Raw genomic sequence first — 14,160 nt, forward strand, 5'->3', positions numbered from 1 at the left:
ATGGGAGGATGTATGTGATGTATGCCTCCATGTTTGAGGTCAATCTTAGGGAAGCCTAAGGAATCCCATGTAGGTGGGCAACGTTGTGGGTTTCGCCCGTGGTGGACACTAAGGAAGCGCTGCTTTAGATCAGCATGTGTCTGCCCCTCAGTCATAGGGTGGATGCTTGAATCTTCTGCTTCCAGAGAGTTTGTGTTCTTGGCTTGGATTTGCATGTACCTGATCATATCATTTCCTGGGGTAATCTGTGTAGCACACATAAGAAGGAAGCATGCAAGGTCATCTGAGGTCACAGCCAGGGCAGGTCACTCACTCTCAGGGTCTGATGATGGGAGCAGCAAGAACCTTACAGGACCAAGGACCCCAAGTGACCTTGAGGGAGCCCTGGCAAGTCTTGGGTTTCCCACCCACCTAGGGGAAAGATTTGGCTATATACTTTCTGGGGTCTCTTCTGCTATGACATCTCAGGGGTCTCTGCAGCTCCCTTCCTCTCAGACAAGGAAGGGAAGCAGAGGAAGAGGAGGGTGTATCGTCTGGCCGTGGGTGGTCCTGGGCTGTGTCCGCCAGCAGAGTGCACGCTGTACGAACTGTGCAAGCTAGGAAGGTGGGCAAGGGTGCCCGTTGGCCATGGTGCACTGCAGTAGCATGGCTGTATCCCAGGCAGGACGCAGACTGCAGGCTGCAGAGGCGCCCCTCCTGGTCTCTTCCCTCAGGACTGAAGCGGACAGGACTCGGAGTTGGTGCAGTTGTTTCTACTGAGCAGGCTTTTTAAAGGGGGTGGGGGGAGTTATACTTTTCCTTCCCGAGTGTATGCATGTGTGTGCATGTGTGCACATGCACGTATGCAGACATCCACACATAATCACTTTCTCCTTCACTGTCCTTTCTCATACTCTTGAGTTTATAATAAATGTAAAACCTGAGAATACCTTCTTCCCCCTCACCCTCTGCCATCTCTCCGCGTGTCTGTTCTGAGCATTCCCCTGTGGATTAGAGCAGAATGAGCTATTTAACCATATCTGCATTTAAAGTGCATTTTCTCCTGGAACTTTCTCAATTAAATCCTTGCCTCAATCTTAGATGATATTGACTCACACGGAGGCAGGAGCACAAACTTCAGGAGCCAAAGACACCTCAGGGTAAAAGTGACACTTAGTGCCCTCCCTCCACATCTCTTGTGCACACGCGGTTTGAAATATTTTTTCTTTTTAGCGACAATACAAAAGCAGGTGCTTCCCGGACTGTCTGGTGGGCAGAGAGGAGCCGGCTTCTTTCCCCTCTGGGAGAAAGCACCGAGGGCCACCTGTCACTGTCACCTTTGCCTCTGGCTCTGAACACAAAGCTTCAGGAGTCCAAAGAGTCTTCCACCCTCCCTCCTCTTCATCATCTCCAGGTAAGCAAGTCTAGAAGGCAGAACAAAGCCCCAGACGGCTCTGGAGACGTGCCTACAGGAGTGGGCATCCTGCAGTATCAGGGATTTAAATTAAACTGGGGAGGGATGCTGGGGGTGGGTGGGGGGATGGGGAGAGACCAGCCCCGCCTGCAGCACGTTGTTCCCTGCACCCAGCTGACACTTTGATTTTTGGGTCCTGCCTCTCCAGCAGCAGTCTGCAACTTGCCAGCCATCCCAACCGTTCAGCAGCTGAGCAGGAGAGAGAGGTAACTTTCGGGCATGGGTGTGCTGTTGCTGGGTGCTAGTGACGTTTCCTGCCTAGGTAGTTACCTCTCATTCGGTTTTCAGAAAAGCTGTCTCCCCTGAGGCGCTGGAGTCCTCTCTCCCTGCACTTTGCAGAAACTCTGATTTCAATGAACTCCATCTACCCAGGCTCTTTCCTGCATGGCTTGCCAGCCTAGCAGCATAGCGAAAGCTGAGTCAGTTGCTCGCGGGAGTCAATTTAAAAATAATTTAAAATGCTATTTAAATTCTTTGGGGTGAAAAAGCGGGGGGTGTTCTTTCTCGTGTGGGTTTCACGTGTGTGCATCTTGTGTTTTAATTAGCTGTAGAAAATTTAAGTTTGTGGAGGAAATCACGATGGGGGTGTATGATTAAAAAAAAAAAAAAAAAAAAAAAAAAAACTACTCCATTGCAGTCTCCGCTGCAGTCCCAGCAACCTGGTTTAACTGCGGAGGCTCTCGGTACAGTCTCCTCTCTCTTTACCCTTGCCAGAGTCTGGGAGTCTGATCCCCACCTGCAGGGCCTCTCCAAGCTTCCCCTCCACGGCCTCGTCTCCTTACCCACCCACCCTCTGCATAGGACCCGGGTAAGTAAGCTGATGTCGGGGACAGCTGGGGTTTGAAGGAGAATTTGGACACTGCAGCTTTAAGAATGCCAGTGCCGTACTGCGAAATCTTTCTCCTTCAAGTGACTGCAGAACCTCCGCCGTGGCTGCAGTGGGAGGAGGTGGCTGGAGGTGGGGTGGAGGGAGAAAAGGGGTGCCCACTCCCGGGTGGGTCAGCTCGTTGGGTACCTTGACCTGAGATGCTCTCGGCCCCAGGCGAACCCGAAACACAATTGGGGCGCACTTTCTCCGTTAGTTTCTTTCTCACGCGCTGGGGGCGGAGACCCTGCGGACTTCCTGATGAGTTTGGGCTCAGTCCTGCCTGGGTGCATGTCATCTGCTGCCTTGCACATGTGGCTCGCTGGCTCTTTAAGCCCTGTGCACTGGAGCTGGAGAAGGCTGGTCTGAGCTGTGGCGATCTTCAGCAGGGCTTGCACCCTGGGGATGCGGAGGCAGCTCCATGGCCTTGTTCCCGGGCCATGCCCAGGGTACAGCTGAATTTCCCTGAATTTACTGAGAGGAGCGCGGGAGGGGAACTCAGTCGAGATGACTTGCTCTTCCTGGGACAGAGGTTTCTGTGTAAAAGAAAGGATGAAACCCCTTTGGCTGGCAAAAAGTGCTGACTGGCCCGCGCTGTGGAGTGGGGGAGGGGCCCCCCTGAAGAGCTCCCCTAGATAGAGTCACCTGCACAGAAAATGGGTAGAAATGCACTCTGGCTATGGATTCTTTCTGGGCAAGGTCCAAGCACCCTGAGGCACCTGAGCTGTGTCTCTGTTACCCAGACTTCTGTGTGCCCAGTCAGAGCACCACCCCAATGCCGTGGAGCCAGCTGGCTTAGTTCCAGGCTAGTACTGCTGGCGTGGCATCCCAGACGCACAGTACTTGGGTCCAGGTCTGCATTGGGGGGTGATGTCACAAAGGGCCAACCGGTAACATCTGTCTGGCACCGAACATCTGTCTGGCACTGAAGGACTCCGTTCCTTGTGATTCCTCTTTTGACCAGAGGGAGAGAGAGAAAAAAAAAATCCTCGGTCTCATAAAACTTCAGTTCAAAAGCTATGCAGCAAACCTCTCAAATATAAATTCCCCGGGCAGCCTCTGAAACAGCAATCCGTGTTAACTGCTGAGCTGATAGAGGGAAGTGACCTCCACGGGTGCCTGTGGGGTGTTCTGGGTCTGCACTCCCCAGGGGGCTGCTGCTGCCGGGCACCCAGCTCACACAGCACACTACGATCTTCAGGGAAATGTGCACCTCTAGATAAATATTTTATGGGGTGTTGGACCGCATACTTACCTCACCTGGAAAAGCACCAGGGGTTGAACGTAAACCCCCTATGGGCTTTGCACACACACCTCTTTATCCCTGCTGACCAGACTGCCCTTAGCTCATTTTGCAAAATGCATTCCCTGTATATCCAAAACTGTCTTTGATTAATCAACAACTTTAATTTTGGGGTACAATTGTTTTTGAGCCAGCCCAGTGTACCTGAACATGTCATTAGAATCCCCAACACATGAGTTTTGTCTTTTTTTTTTTTTTTTTTTTTTTTAGATCATTGTCCCATGGTGCCTAAGATGGACCTGACTTGGACATCACTAGGCCTGATTCTAGCTCGCCCCAGCTCTGCCCCACAAGCCCAGAAGCTACTAGGGCGTGTCATCTGGCTCTGGACTGACCATTCTCCCCCATCCCTGAGATGGACATCTCTGTGACCTCCCCAACCTGGGGGAGGACAAAAGAATGAGGCAGGTGTGCCTAGGCAAAAGGTTCTCCAGTCTGTCCCTCCCGAGGCAGGGATGACAAACCAGTACTATGGGTAATTAGCCAAGGGAGAAGCCTGCAAGTATCAGCTGCAGAGCAAATGCCATCAGGGGTCCACTGGCCACCTAAAGGGACATCAGATGGTACAGGAAGTTCTGAGAGGAAGCAGGTGCCCAGCATTCTCATACTGCTAAGGCTTGTCAAAGTAATAGTTCATACTGCCAGTGTGAAATGAACAATAGGCCAGACACCTAGCTTCCCTAAGCATCTCACTGCAAGAGATTCTTGCCTTAGACGGGCATTGTCAGGGCCAAAGTGACCACACCAACTTGGTTTGAGGGGATGATATGGCAAGCTAGCACAGCGGCTTCAGAGAGAAACAGGGATGGGGACTGCTGGACCTTAGCATCCTTAGACACCTTTATCTCTCAGTAGCAGGACAGGGAGCCGCTGCTGAGAGGGCAGATGGGTTGGGAGAGCTCGAGTCTCCAAGGTGTCTCAGACAGAAAATCCAGGGCAGGTGGTGGTAACCTCCACATCTTCCAGTGACCCCTACAAGATTCAGCCGGGCTTGGGGGATGCCTCAAATCTCGTGCATGGCCTTGTGCTTCACCCCGAGTTCTAGGTGGAGACTTACATGACTCTGAGTAGACCATAGACCTAGAAAGCTCTCTCTCTCTCTCTCTCTCTCTCTCTCTCTCTCTCTCCATCATCCAGAGTGCTCAGAGTAGTGAATTATAGTACAGCAACGCTAATGAGGGGAAATGAGGCTAGCACAGTTTCCCTGAATCAGAAGGGGGGTGCAGTAAGATGCTGAAGCCTGTATGCTCTGGTCCCAGGGCAGAGGGAGCCATCCATCCTGTGCACTGGCTCCTGGGACGCCTCAACTGCACCAGCGCTGACTCAGGGTCCTTTTCTCCAGCTCTTCTACCCTAGCCTTGGCCAGCCAAGCCCTTGAAGCTAGATTCTCTCAGGCTCCTTGCGCAGGGGCAGTTGGAGCCCAGACTGCTGCAGGCCCTCCTCCCCCCACCCCCGCCCTCCCCTCCTGGGCCAAGTCAGCAGTGCTGACGGCTGCGGGGCTGCAGCAGCGGCGGCGATGCAGAGACCCTGCACCACTGCTCAGGGCGGGCGCAGTGCTCTGCCCGCACCCGCGTCCCGACGGCCACCTCCTGGTGGCTGCGCGTAGCCCGCGCCGGGTAGACCCGACCGGACGGCGGCGCTGATTGGTGCAGCGAGTGAGTCCCTGGCTTTATTTAGACCACCTTTTCTGGAAGACAATACTTCACTGGAGTCGAGGGCTGGGGGCAGGAGGCAACCCTCCCCGGCGACTGGAGGATGATAAATGAGCAGTTCTGCGCCTGGTGGCTGTTAACTCCAGTGGCGTTGCGCATCCTCGGACCGACCATTTCCACAGCTGCTCTGAGACTGCACACCCAAGTGTGGGGCATGCTTTGAGGAAACTCCAGTGGAGAACAAGACAGACCCTCAGAAGGGTTAGGAGGGCTTGGGACCAGACCGGAGAACCTGTGTCCGGGCACCAGCTTTGGATCTTCCGCTCTGAGACTGCAGCTTGGAAGACAAGGCTGCCTTCTTGTTTCGGGGTAAGGATGGGGTTTCCAACTCAGGCATCTGATAGGTGAGAGGCAGGGACCTACTGGGATCCTATTCTTGAATGTTCTCCTTTGGCATTTCTGGGGCAGTCTGTGACAAGAACGGCTTGGAAGTGGTGGGGAGAGGTTCGTGCGCCCCGCAGCGTGTAGTCCATTGGCAGAAGGTTGAAGTTGGATGTGATGTCCAGCTTCCTCTGCAGAGGGAAAGCAATCCAGTGAATGTGGGTGGGGTCCATAGCTGCTGGTGGCCCTCTTGGGTGAAGAAATGGGTTTTCGTGGCAGGAAGCAAGGCCTGGAAACAGAGAGGGAAGCCTCGGGGGTCCAGGAAGCATCCTCTCCCCCGTTGTTGGTAGGGAAAGACTTTATTCAGGCAATAGCTTGAAATTGTCACCCAGGAGCCCGTTCCTGGTCTCCCGGGCAAAGTGGGAAGTCACAGCATGCTGCACACCCTCGAGCTGACTGTTGTAGGCTTGCTCACAGTTGTGAGACACTCCAGAGGCTGGGGCTGCTCACTGTTCCGGACCCTGAACTTCATGCTGGAAAACATATTGTCCCCATGCCCGCATTTTCCTGCTTTGGGTTGAGGGTCTTCTCCTCACAGGTCGCCCTTGAGGCCTGCATTGTGCTGGGAAGAGGGAGGAGGGAAGTTGGCGAGAAGATACTGAGATAGCCAGAGTAACGGGGCCAGCAGACCCTGGTGTTTCTGTGCTGATGTAATCAGTTTTAGGAACTGTTTAGGCCTGTGGCTGTCCCAGAACTGACACCGGGAACTCTCTTGTTCAGCCCAGGACAGGACAGCATTGCGGCTGTGTCTCCCTGCCAAGGACGCAGGGTGAGGTGGCTCTCCAGAAGTGCTTCACCCTTCAGGCAGAACCAAGTGGTCACTCCAGGGACTCGGGTACAAGGGAGAGTTGACAGCTACCAGAGTTTGGCCTCCATCTGGCAATTGCATGCTGATTGAGGTTACCCTGTGAAGAGGCAGCGCCCAGACTCTGGAAGTCAGGCAAAGGCAGGGGTCACAGGGAAAGATACTAAGTTGCTCATGGGATCCCGGGCCTGCAGCACTCCATCGTGTCTGTGGTAAGCAGCAGCCCCACTGTCTGTCTTCTGCAGATCTGACAAAGGATCAAGCTTTGTCATTCCTTTTACACACTTAAACTTTAACCCTGAAGCCCAAAGCACAGTGACTTCGCAGACACTCTAGACTAAGCCAGAACTGGAAATTATCCATCCAACCCCTGAGCTGTGCTTGGAGCTGAAGAAAGTGAGATCCGGAGGAGAGCTGACTTTCCCAAGGACATGGAAGGCTCAGGGCTGACCTGGGATCCCCTAGGACAGGTTTCAGCCTGCCATATGGAGTAATGATGAGATCATCAGCGCTGGACCCACCAGGTGCCCCGATGGTGCTATAGGACAAGGTAAAGAAACTGGGGATCTGGAGGGGACACAGGGACCATGAGCAAAGCCAGGTGAATACGAGACAATTCTGCTTCACTCCCTTTGAGCGCCTCTGCAGCACCCCTGGTTTACAACTGTCACTGGGCAACTTGCCAAGGGGAGAAGCCATTCTGCTGCTTTTATAGTTCCTCCTCTGCAATTCTGGAAAATCAGGGCCACTTGGGTCTGGCGGCTCGCTGTCTGGTTATTGGCGCTGTAATTCAGACATTGTCCAGCAGGTGGCTCCCAAGGACACGGTAAGGAAATGGAGCCGGCGCTCAGTCTGGCAAGCCTGTTTCCAAGAAAGGGCTTTTCAGTTTTCCATGGTCCGGTGAATTGAGGCAAGCAATAGTTTTTCAATTTTTTTCTTTCAACTAATAAGTTTGCTTAGGAATGTCTGGGGCGGTTTGGTACCGGTGTCACCTCCTGAATCCACCCTCATCTTATTTTTGCAGTGCAGTGTGGTGTATTTGTGGGAATTTCACCGCGGTTCTCATTTCTTAGAGCCGATATGACATGTCATTTATGCACCAGCGATTACCAGAAATATTCCCAAGGAAGGTCTATCATTCTATAGGGTGGCCAAAGTAGGTCCTGAACTCGGCCTCTGCTGATTTTCTTCCCCCCTCACAAACCCCTTTTTTCAAGGGGCTCTGTCCAACCCATGCTTGCTGAATATCACCAAAAGACAAGCACAGACGTGGACAGCAACCAGCCACAGCTTTGGTGTCATTCTTATCCTGTCAACCTCTCCCTCAAGAATTGAAAGATATTTCCATCTGTGGCAGTATCTGTTAGGCATCTCAGTTCACTTTTGTATCCAGAGAGGTCCCTGTTTCTTCTCAAATGGTTTCTTGTCATCAACGCGCCTTGATGACCTTCAGCTGTACAGAGGTGAACTACTGCACTCCTCTAGAAATCGGCCCATTTGCTTAAATCAGATTGTCTTGCTTCTCTGTGATAAAACACTCTTTAGAGACTCTAATGTCTGTGTTGGATGGTCCTGTCTTGGTCACTTCCGCTTTAGGTCAAAGTGGAAGTCTGTATTCTACCAGCCTGAGTGTACTGCAGATCGGTAGAGCTGCCAGACCCCTGCTGAGATCTAGGTGACCTTGACAGGGTTACCGAGAAGCAACCAAGAAACTTAGCCAGAGCCACCTTCAATGGGACCAATAAGCAAACAAAAGTTTTTTTTTTCTTTTTATTTTGACTTGCTTTAAACCTTATTTTCATTCATTCTTTGAGTGTCTTGGGGATACACAAGCACAGAAATCAGAAGATAAAAGGCAGGAGTCAGTTCTGGTCTTCTATCCAGTGGGTTCTGGGGATTAAACTCAAGTAGTCAGGTTTGGTGGCAAGCACTTAGGCCAGCTCCCTGGCCCTGTTTGACTCACTAACGATGCAAAATCATTACATCTTCCACAGAGAAGAACACCCCCCCCCCATATCACACCCCTGACCCCTCCCTTTGAGGCAGGGTTTCATACTATAACACCGGCTGCCTGGCTTTGAACTCAAAGCAATCCTCCTGATTTAGAAAGAGTGCCTCCTGAGTGCTGGAACTACAGGTATGAGCCACAAACACTCAACTGAACCCTCTTAACAACCCAGTTTAACACAAAGAATTTACTGGGAGCTGAGGTTCCATTTCTGTATTAGAACACTTGCCCAGCATGTCCAAGGCCTTGGGTTCAATCCCTAGGACTAAATAAAGAAGAGACTAAAGAAAGAATAATTGATGGACTGTCCACCATTGAGAGATCATGAGAGGAGGTTTGGAAAGCAAGGTCTCCATGCCTTTAGAAGTCAACAGGAAGGGTGTTGGTGGCTCGGTGGGCAAAGATGCTTGTCTGGTGACCTGAGTCTAATCTCCAAGATCCACATAGTGGAAGAGAATGGACTCCCACAAACTGTCCCCTCACCCCCCACACAGCACAACAGCGCCCCCACACTCACACCAAATAAATTCATCAGTAAATACATGTCAGAAAATGTTTAAGTCAATGTAGGGAGGAAGGCTGGAGATGTAGCTCAGTGGATACAATGTTTCTCTGGTATGCACAAGTTCTCAGGTCAACCCGGGTGTACAGAAGTTGGTGAGCCCTTCCTGTAGTCCTAGCATTTGAGAGATGGATGCAAGAGGATAATGGAAGGTCTTTTATGACCTCCACATCCTAGGCTGAGCAGCAAGGATTACAGGCCTGAACCATCATGCCTGGTGGGAGTCTGAGACTGACCTGGTCTTCCAGAGAAGCTCAAGGCAATCATGAGCTGCATAGTGAGACTCTTGCAAAAGAGTAAAACAAACAGATCAAAAGCCAGCTCAGTGGACTACTGCTTGCCTAGCTCACTCAAGGCTCGGGGGTTGATCCCCCACTCAAGGAAGGCAGGGACGAATCCATAGCATTGCACTTCTCATGGGAGAAGAACAAAAAATCAGGGCACAGGAGTCTCTGGATGACAGAGCTTCCAGGTAGCTCCTGACTCTTCCTTCTTGGTCTGAGTCCTGGGTAGGAAGAATTGCTGGCTGACAGGAATCTCAGGGTCAGCCGCTCCTTTGCACAGTTCCTGTGTCCATCTCTGTGGTTTGTGTTCTTGGGCATCTTGCTGCGGGGCTGTCTGCTGCAGGTGGAGTGGTTCTCCCAGGCTTGGGGTGTTTTTATAGCATTCCGAGTGAATAGCACAATTACACCACACTTGGGCAGTGTGTGAGAAAAGCATTCCATTTCAATGTTTAAATCATCCTTGTTTTTTTTTTTCCCTAGTGCTGTTTTGACACTAGTTTGTAGCTGGCATCTTAAGTCCCCTAAGATGTGACAGCGGCCTCAATGCACTCCCCCCTCCTGTTTGTGATCCAGAGGTCAGCTTGTCCTGCAGTCCAAATCTTGTAAACAGACCATTTAAAGTCTCTGAGAGTCTAGGCTAGTCATGCCCCTACCCCCCACCCCCGCCGCCATGATAGGATTTTTTTGTTTGTTTGTTTGCTTGTTTGTTTGACTAAGACAGGGTCACAGTATGCAGCCCTGCCTGGCCTGGAACTCATTATGTAGACCAGGCTGGTCTTGAACTCACAGAGATCTGCCTGCCTTTGCCTCTGAAGTATGTAATACCATACCAGGAAATTTTTGGTTATTTCACATTAACAGGAGGCATGACTAGCTTCTTCTGAACACACAAACTTGGCTTTTCTTCCCAACAGGAGTCAGATGGGCTAGCTCATGATAAAATTAAATAACGGAGCTGGGTGCAGTGGGCCTTTGCCTGTGAGTCCAGCTACTCCGGAGGCTGAAGCAGGAGGACCAAAAGTTCAAGGTCACCGGGGCAATTTAGTGAGCTTCTATCTCAGATTAATACAAAATAACTTTAAAAGGGCCTGGGATATAACTCAGTCCAGAGAGTATTTGACTCCCATGTGAAAGACCCGGGCTTAATCTGCAGGAAAAATAAAAATTGTAAAAAGCACGGAGCTTGTCTGTGATGGACGTTCCTGCTGTCCTTGACCAACCAGCCACCCAGGGCCAGCCAACTGGCTTACAAGGAACCCAGCTGATCCTTTCTGAGAGCCTCTGCTCAGCCCGGTGTCCCTAGAACCACACCTGTGTCACCTCTGAACCAACTCGGGTCTTCTGTAAAGTTAACACTTCTGTTGGAGACGACAGTTCATATTCATCCGTCATTGCTAAGGTGCAGTGTCCTTTGGGGACCCAGGACTGCAAGCCCTTAACAGAAAGGAGGGGAGGGCATTCCTCCTGGGAAGCGAAGTGGAGACGTATGTCCCTAGGAGCCCTGACAGTCACCACAATGTGCACCTGGCCTTAGAACTGCTTTAACTGACCATCCTAACTGGATTGCCTCTTTGCTTCTTTAGGTTCCAGTGACTCTAAGTGGCTTCTGTCCCAACACGTCCCTTTACAGCGAGAGACTCAGCTTCCGCCGGAAGCCGGGTAAGTGTTCCTGTCTCTTCTGGCCAGAGATCCGATGCTTTCAAAGTGCAGTTTTCTGACAGCATAGTACGTGTTCTTTCTACCTGTAGAAGAGGAGGTGGGGGCAAGCCTACAGCTCCCTGCACCCTGGGAACTCTGCAGCCACTGACTCACAACGGACAGGGTAGTAGAGGCAGGACAGAGGGACCTTAGTGGTTGTGAGAGTTTTCCCTTCGGGTCTCCTGTTGGCAGTATCTCCATCTTGGGATCTTGTACTATTACCCGGGCTCGTTCTTTGGGCCTCTACTGTCCTTTAGAGTAGATTCCCCTTGGGTGGACAGTCTTCAGCTGAGCTCGGATTAGTAGGTAACCGATTTCTATCCTTAGCGCCCCTACATCTCCCTCCCACCCCGACTCCAGGGTGTTTTCTTTTTTTTTTATTTCTTTATTATATGTAAGTACACTGTAGCTATCTTCAGACACTCCAGAAGAGGGAGTCAGATCTTGTTACAGATGGTTGTGAGCCACCATGTGGTTGCTGGGATTTGAACTTCAGACCTTCGGAAGAGCAGTCGGGTGCTCTTACCCACTGAGCCATCTCACCAGCCCCCTCCAGGGTGTTTTCAAAGCCAGGATGTGCACAACAATCTCAGGTCCCCCTGGCGTGGACCCGCTTCCATTCCCTGCGTGATGGATGGACCCCCGTGGGTACATACATGAGAAATCAGGTGTCTGCACTGGTGTTTAAATTAGAAGAGAACTATTTCCCTTCTGTGTCCCTTTGGTGCATTTAAATGAGCACTTGGAGGGGGAGGGGGTGGGATACAGCTTGATTGACAAGGTTCCACCCCCAGCACTGAGTAAACCTGCACAGTGGCCCTCAGGAAGTCGGGAGGATCAGAAGTTTAAGGTCAACCTCAGTTACACGGTGAGCCCATGGGCAGCCTGGACCACGTGAGATCATGTCTCAAAAAGAAAAGGAAGGCTAAGCGTGGTGGGTGGCATAGGCCTTTAGTCCCGGCTCTTGGGAGGCAGAGGCAGGAGGATCTCATTGAGTTCAGACCCAGCCTGTTCTACATTTCCAGGTGCAGGACAGTCAGAACGAAAGAGAGAAGCCCTGTCTCAAACAAAACAAAACAATGTAACAAAATGTAACAAAGTGGAAAGGAAAGGGAAACCTGAGACCAGCAAGACGATTCAGGGACAAAACTGACTTCTGCAAGTCCTCTGATGTCCACACGTGGGCTTTATAAATGAGCATGTATGTGGGTGACTATGCTGCCCTGGCCGTCACTGGCTGACTATGCTGCCCTGGCCATCACTCTCTCCTCAATGCAGAGACCCTGGAGGGAGGGAGGATCTGTGTCCAGGGTTACCCCTGTGGCAAGGTGTGCTGCCCTTCAGGGAAGACGAGACATTGTGGAACAAAAGGCTGAGTGAGGTTTTCCATTGCTCACATTACAAATGAGAAAACTGAGGTTCAGGGAAGTTGAAGCTTTCAAAGGTCACCACGAAGCAGCTCAGTGGGTAGAAGGAGAGAAGTGACTCCCGAAAGCTGTCCTCTGATTGCCACACACTTCCAACCTGTCCTCTGACAGACAGACAGATACACACACACACTCACCCCACATAAAGTAATTAATCAGTTAATTAATTAATTATTTGTAAAAGGAGAGGAAGAGAGAAAGGAAGAAAACTAGGCTTGCCAGTACATGTCTGTCTTGTAAGCCCAGCTCTTGGGAGGCAGAGGCAGGAGGATCAGGAGTTCAAGGCCATCCTGAGCTGCACAGTGAATCTGAAGCCACCTGACATTTGAAACTATGTTTCAGGCTGGGCGTGGTGGCACATGCCTTTAATCCCAGCATTTGGGAGGCAGAGGCAGAGGCAGTGGAATTTCTGAGTTCAAGGCCAGCCTGGTCTACAGAGTGAGTTCCAGGACAGCCAGGACTACACAGAGAAACCCTGTCTCAAAAGAGAGAGAGAGAGAGAGAGAGAGAGAGAGAGAGAGAGAGAGAGAAGAAAAAAAGAAGGAAGGAAAGAAAGAAAACAGAAAGAAAGAAAAGAAAAAAAACCCATGTCTCAAAAAAATATTTTTTCTTCTGTTTTTAAGAAAAAAAGAAAGCAGGCTTAGAGTGAGTTAGGGGAAAGTTCATTTGACTCTTGGGAAGACAAGGCCTCATAGGAAGGACTTTCATAGAGGAATGATGTGGGCTGCCCTCCTGTATGAATCACTCCTGACTCTGTGTTGATCATGGACTCTGGTGAGCAAGGGTCGAGTGACACCAGGTAGGACACCAGGCAGTCACACAGTCAAGAGCAGTGGAGTGACTGGGAGATTAGAAACAACGCATGTGTCAGGAAGGTAGAGGAGTCCTGAGGCGGAGTGCTTTGGGTGGGGGCAGCAGGCTCGGCTGCTGGATGGGATAGCCTATGGTACGTGAGTATCTGGAGCCCTGGCAGGAGGAAGTTGCTGTCTTCAGAGCTGGGGTGGCCCCAGAGAAGTACCATGAATAAGTGGGGTACAGCTGGGACCTTAGCTTTGTGTGTGATGTTCCTCTACGCATCCTGGGACTTTGCACTGATAATTGAGTTGGAGGATAGGGCGTGACTTCAGGTGTTAATGTTACTGGGAGTCCTGAGTAGACAGGAATGTTAGGGAAGAGAATAATAGTGTAAGGGCCAAGCCCTGGTATCCTCCAGCTAGAAGAGAGAGGCAAGCAGAGGAGGAGCCCGCAGAAGAGACCCGTGAATGACAGGAGGCACTGCTGAGGGCCCTGAGGGTGATAACTGCAAAGACCAGGAGTCAGAGCTCCAAAGACCAGGAATCAATGTGCCGTCAGCCCTCCACATCAGAGGCTCCGAACCAATGGCTGGATGGATTGATAGGGGGATCCCTCAAGACATGGGCAAGATATAAATAGGATTTGTTGTTTGGGTTTTTTTTTTCTTCCTTCCTTTTTCCATTCTTTGCGTGTGTGTGTGTTCGTCTGTCTGCCTCTCTCTCTGTATGTGTGTATGTATACACATTTACATATGTGCAGGCACAAGTATGTGGGGTGTCCATGAGCGTAGGTGTGTGTATGTGCATGTGAGACCCCGAGGCTGGCATTGGGATTCACCCTCAAGGGCTTTTCCACCTTCGTCAATGA

The 14,160-nt window shown here is 51.1% G+C and overlaps 1 long non-coding RNA gene across 6 annotated transcripts in view; it reads left to right on the forward strand.

Annotated features, from left to right (window-relative positions):
* The first annotated feature begins 1,165 nt into the window (after positions 1 to 1,165).
* Positions 1,166 to 14,160, forward strand: part of Gm13067 — a 29,313-nt gene continuing 16,318 nt past the window's right edge. For 2 of the 6 annotated variants that reach the window (XR_003955179.1, XR_003955181.1), the window contains exons 1-4: positions 1,166 to 1,393; positions 1,602 to 1,659; positions 2,168 to 2,261; positions 3,832 to 11,032. This is a non-coding gene — a long non-coding RNA (predicted gene 13067). The remainder of the gene's footprint in view (positions 1,394 to 1,601; positions 1,660 to 2,167; positions 2,262 to 3,831; positions 11,033 to 14,160) is intronic. The other 4 variants (XR_390962.2, XR_003955182.1, XR_003955183.1 and 1 more) reach the window with 4 other exon arrangements.

The sequence above is a fragment of the Mus musculus genome, chromosome 4 (assembly GCF_000001635.26).
Source record: "Mus musculus strain C57BL/6J chromosome 4, GRCm38.p6 C57BL/6J".
Lineage (NCBI taxonomy): Eukaryota > Metazoa > Chordata > Mammalia > Rodentia > Muridae > Mus > Mus musculus.